We start from the raw sequence: 6487 nt of genomic DNA, 5'->3' as shown, positions 1-6487 counted from the left end.
AGGTGGTACAATACCACAGCAAAATATAAGAAACCGTTTGGAACACCAGACCCTCACCACTACCACTCTGAAAAACACGGGACAACCTGGTCTCACCAACCCAAGATCCACAAGAACCAATGTTAAAGGAACTCTCCCAAGATAGAGGCCTAACCCCACCACACCTGATGGCCTACCCCCACCATACAACTCACCCAGCTTCCGAGTGGCTACTCGTATCCCCCCAAAAATGATGTCTCAAATCCAAAAATCTACTCTCTCTTCAAAGGGAACACACAAAAAAAAAAAAAAAAAAAACTCAAGGATTCCTTGGTCAGCAGCCACCTACAAAATAAAACCACAACGTAGACATCAAAGAATCCCACCGAGACTCATGGACCAAGGACGGACCTCCCTAAAACCCCTCCAGGCCCAACACCACTACCACGGGCTGGACCACCACTGAGGCTTCCAGTACAGCTGAGGAACATCTGGACATACACTGCACCCGCACCTTACACACCCCACATCCCATATAAAAAATAGGGGGTCATTTAGACCATAAAAATAGACCTCTAATAGCACTATAGAGTTACCGTGACCACGGACTCTCAAAAAATATTTACCGTTAGTTACTTTTACTTACACATTCTTAAAAAAAAAGAAGAAAAAAAAAATATATATATATATATCTTTATATGATTTCTTCTTTTTCCTTTTTTTTTGTTTCTAGAAGTAAGAGTTACCATGACCATGGACCCTTGACGGAAAGAAACAATAAAATAGAACACAAATAGACCAAATTTAAACAAAAAAAAACCTTCACCAACCTACCGTCCTTCTAAAATATTTTTTGGAGACACCCACCAGCACCCCCAACGGACGAGAACCTTTTTTCTCCAACTACTCTGGGGACCCCGACCTTGGCAACTCCCCCGCAGCGATTGGACCCTAAGTAAATAGGCCCTTCCATACACCAAGCAAGAAGACAGGAGGATATGGATAGACCGGACTCCTTCGGTACCTCTCGGGGTTCTGTTGGCAGACCAATCGGCTCAACCCTCCCAGCCCCATTACACACGGAGACTCACGTAACGCGCTGGACGACTATCTACCCCAGTTTAGAATTGGATTGGCAGTATGTTCAGTAGCGCGTGTTTAATCCGAGCGGGTTGGGGCAGTTAAGTCCTCGAAAAGTGGGTCTTTGGGTCGGGCGCTGCGGCTGGAGGACTCGCGTCGGCCGTGTAATCCCTGGGGTGCCCAGATAATGTCTGGCGGAGAATTGGATCCCACAGAATAATTTCCCATGGGGGGATCCCTTACCCCGCCGTACTTAGCCTGGACAACCGAACCACTTTTTTTTACCTGGACTACGAACAAATTCACTGTCTAGGGATGATATACCTCTGGAAACGTTACGATCCTGGAAGGGAGTAACTCCACTGGTCACTATTACCCAAAACCACTGAATCACCTACGACTGAGATGGTGGGGGTGGACACATGACAATGAACTTCTACTACTGCCGGACGTTTCATACGTAAGCCAGAGAAGGTTTGTCTGTTCCTAAACCCTCCATACACCCACTGAAACACAGGACGGAACTCCAAGGGTGGATGCATGACATCCGTAGAGAGGGCTCGCCTCCTGGTTTTTTGTCTGCTCAAACCACTGGTAGTTTAAAGACTGACCACTTGACAGGGACACATGGCAACCGACTGAGGTCCGGACCTGCACAAGGTACGCAACTCAATGGTTTTGCCTGATCCTACGCCGAGTATACCCATAAAATACCATCTGGATTTGACTAGACATGGGTTAATTTGGAATTAGGATCCTGGAAGGGAATAACTCCTAATTACACACATGATTGAAAACATCCAGGACCAAAGACTGACGAACACGGTAGTAAATACATAGACAACGTGGAGCTAAAAAAGAAGGATCTGACAGAGAGTAAACTCCTAGGTTGCACTATGCTTTCCACTTCCGTTGACATAGCGGACCTAGACATCATGACCATACCACTCGACATGGACACATGGGAACCAACCGAGGACCGGACCTGCATAAGGTACGCAACTCAAGGGTTTTGCCTGATCCTAAGTTGAGTTGACAGACCTACCTAAACCTAACCTTAACCATTCTGAAAAACTATACCTAACCCTAAACCTAACCCTAACCTTAACCACTCTAAAAAACCCTTACCTAAACCTAACCTTAACCTCTCCAAAAAAAAACTATTCCTTACCCTAACCTTAAACCTAACCTTAACCACTCTAAAAACTATACCTAAACCTAAAACCTACTGACAGACAGTCTTTTAACCCAACCAACGGGTTAATCTACAAGTGGGCAACCATGGGGCCTACTACTTTGGCCGGCCGCGCCCGGACCCCTCCGGACCGCGCGTATATGATGTGGAGTGCACACCCCTCCCTTCCCCCCCATAAGGCTTCCACGTGTCAGAGATGGAAGTGGATCAACCGACTCAAAACTAGACAACCTAACCCTAACCCTAACCCTAACCCTAACCCTAAACCCTTACCTAACCCTAAACCTAACCTTAACCATTCTAAAATACTATACCTTACCCTAAACCTAACCCTAAGCTTAACCATTCTAAAAAACTATACCTTACCCTAACCTTAACCCTAACCTTAACCACTCTAAAAACCGTACCTAACCCTAACCCTACAGACAGACAGTCTTTAAACCCAACCAACGGGTTCATCTACAAGTGGGCAACCATGGGGCCTACTACTTTGGCCGGCCGCGCCCGGACCCCTCCGGACCGCGCGTATATGATGTGGAGTGCACACCCCTCCCTTCCCCCCCTTCGGCTTCCACGTGTCAGAGATGGAAGTGGATCAACAGACTCAAAACTAGAAACTAACCCTAACCCTAACCCTACCCTAACCCTAACCCTCTAACCCTAACCCTAACCCCTAACCCCTAACCCTAACCCTAACCCTTAACCCTAACCCTAACCCTAAGAAACAAAAACCTCGGGGATAGTTTAGTCCACTCTGCCTTCCAGACGAAAAATGCACCTAATAAATTGGATAAATATTTGGGGAGACCAAAGTATATTGTTAATGCCTTCTCGGGGTTGGGGTTCCTCGTAAGACAGAGGATCGAATTGTCCACTGTAAACTTGATCTATGGAATTAAGTGTAAACTGTGCCAAAAGATTTACATAGGAGAAACAAAGAATGCACTACAGGTCAGACTGAAACAACACCTATACCAGATAGCCAAAGGTAATAAGACTACGGTATTGTATTTGCATTTTGGTATACATACAGTGGACGGTTTGAGTATTTTTGGTCTGGAGACAAATGGGAGTTGGTCCAGGACACAACGACAGGGGATGGAAAGAACTTGGATTGGGCGTCTCAATACGATAGACCCTAAGGGCCTGAATGAAAAATATTGATTTACCTTGGCTTACCTAACTGATGGAAGGGGTCATCTTCGGTGTAGCGACATGGGCTATTTGGTGGGGGGGAGGGAAGAGGGGAGGTGGTGGGGGCCTGTGGAGAGCCACTCATTATAAATGTTTGTTTATTGTATTATTTATTTATTTATTTATGTTGACTTGTCCATGGTGGATTTGACATTGTCTGATAGCACTTATGATTGTTTTTTTTAAATACTTATTTCTTATTTATTTATTTATGGATCTACTCACTGACCATAAATACGATGACACTTATTTTTATCATATCCTTGATCTTTTATTGTGGCGTGGCTTCATTTTATTGTTTGGATACTTTTATAGCACTTATTTTGAGTTTTCTTTGTTTGATGGCACTATGGACTTTTTATTTTTTATTCATTGGGTGGTTCATCTTGTAGACCCTAATCCCTCACCCTTATCCTAATGGGGTTGCCTGTGCCAGTGCACATCAGATTCGTCTGTCACTTAGTGAACCTAACCCTAACCTTAACCTTCAAAAGGAACCAAAAACATCCAGGATTCATTGGTCAGCAGCCACCTCTAAAATAAACCACAGCGTAAAAAACTAAAAAAATCTCACCAGGACTCACGGAACAAGGATGGACCTCCCTAACCCCTCGAGGACCAACACCACTTCCAACGGGAACCAATGTCAGAAGAACTCTCCCTAGAAGCGGATCAACCCCACCATACCCGATGGCCTACCCCCACCATACAACTCACCCAGCTTCCGAGTTACTATTTTACATATTTTAAGTAGACACTAAAATAATGTAACTTTGTTTTCAGCTTTCACATTTTTATATATATATATATATATTTATTTAATGTCCGGATTTCCCTGAGTTTTTGTCTTGTCTCACACCCAGACTTTTGATATTCTGTTACGGATTACACAATGTTGAGAATTTGTAAATATTTAATGAAAACAATTAGCTATATAAACGTTATGTACATAGCTGGTCAGATAAATAATGCTATATAAATGTTATGTACATAGCAGGTCAGATAAATAACGCTATATAAATGTTATGTACTCTGGCAGACCAGGGGGTTTGGTCAAGATGTTTACACAGATCAGACAAGGACAGAGTAGGAGTAGCTCGGTTTCAAGGGTGTTTATTTAAATAATAAATAAAAAAGAAAAGGATAGGTCTCCCCATGAGACCCTCTCCGGGATACCGTCTTCTGGTCTTGCTGTATGTATCCTGTCGGGTACAAAAACTGAACTCCCTCCTGTTACCTCTGCAGCCGTCCCCAACTATATGGGAGTCCTTTCTTCCCCCACTCTCCCTGTGTGCTGCCCTTCTGGCAGCTTTATGGGCCTTGCACAGCTGGTGAGCAATCAGCCCTAATTAGTTCTGACCGGTGAGCCCGTCGAGACCTGGCACGTCCAGCAGATAGAGCCATCGCCTCGATGTATACACCGTCTGTCACCAGGCCACTACGAGTCTCCCCCTGCTGGCTGACTTGCTGTACACCACAGAACATAGCGGGTCAGATTAATAACGCTATATAAACGTTATTTACATAGCGGGTCAGATTAATAACGCTATATAAATGTTATTTACATAGCGGGTCAGATTAATAAAGCTATATAAACATTATTTACATAGCGGGTCAGATAAATAAAGCTATATAAACATGATTTACATAGCGGGTCAGATTAATAAAGCTATATAAATGTACATAAGACTAAGTACTCTATGGTTGTACACAACAGCTGTCTCACAGTATCGCCTCATTAACATCAAACTGAACAACATGACCAATTTTGGAGTTTTACAAAATTTTTAGACATCGAGTCACCCAAGAACTGTGAAGTCAGTGTAGAACAAGGGTGTCAAACTCATTCCTCGGAGGGCCTGGTGTCTGCAGGTTTCAAATCTTTCATTTAAGCACTAGACAACCATTTGTTAGGAGTTCCTTACTAATCAGTGACCTTATTTCATCAATCAAATACAAGGAAGGAGCGAAAACCCGCCTTCCCTGTTATGAGTTTGACGCATGCTGTAGAACAGGAAGTGACAGTGTAAAAAAGGAAGTGACAGTGGAACAGAATATGACATGAAAGAGGGTTTGGTAGGTTCCAAGAGGGTTCCACCTTCAAGAAAAGTCTGTGAATGTGTCAAAATAGGAAAGTGTTTTGTATTCTGGTCATTACCGCAACGGCGATAACTAATTTAGATTGTCCACTATTTGAATAAAGATGGATTGATTTATTACACAATGACACACCAATGCCAATACCACATTCTGATGTTAATTAATTGAATATTTTCAAAGTGACACGGATGTAGAAGAACTGAACATGTGATGTTATAAAACGTGATGACCCGTGTCTTCTCCTTAAACCCTTGTTGGTTTGCTGTTCATTTAACTTGTCTCAACTCTTTGTTTTTAACGTTTCACAGTGAACTATTTGAAACGTTTAAAAACAGTACTCATTTTGAATACACCCCAAATCTTACTTCATACACCCAAGACTCATTTTCAAAGATGGTGGATAAATAAGATAGTTTACTCCGGCCATTTACCATTGAAAATAATTGTGAGCATTTATTTATGTCCTGTGAGCATGCTTTCCCTCATGAGCTCACGGTTCCTTCATTACAGCAGAGAAGAGGAAGAGAGGCCCAATTTAGCATGAAATCTAAATTTCCCCACCAAGCAAGAAGTTTTTGTTTGGAGGTCAATAAAAGTGTTTAATTTGGCCAACAAAAAATGAATGGCTTATTTCCTACGTGAGTTTTTTTTGATCGAATAGAAGTTTTGTAAGGCTTAAGTTTTTATGATTGTCCTAATATAAGTAGGACACGTGACATCCCGGCAACTTTGAGAAAAAAAACACTTTATATCGGAATTGTCTCGTGATGGCTGGTATATGAGGCTAGTAGCATAGCATCTCTCTCCATTTAATACAGGTGGTTAACGTAAACAACCCTCATCAAATACTAAAAACAAGCATTACAATAAGGAGATGCCCCACCCCAATCAGAAAAAAACGGAAGTAGGATGTCACGCCATTGGCTCTTGAGGCGGAAA

Source organism: Oncorhynchus clarkii, chromosome 31 (assembly GCF_045791955.1).
Source record: "Oncorhynchus clarkii lewisi isolate Uvic-CL-2024 chromosome 31, UVic_Ocla_1.0, whole genome shotgun sequence".
Taxonomy (NCBI): Eukaryota; Metazoa; Chordata; class Actinopteri; order Salmoniformes; family Salmonidae; genus Oncorhynchus; species Oncorhynchus clarkii.
This window is presented reverse-complemented; position numbering follows the sequence as displayed.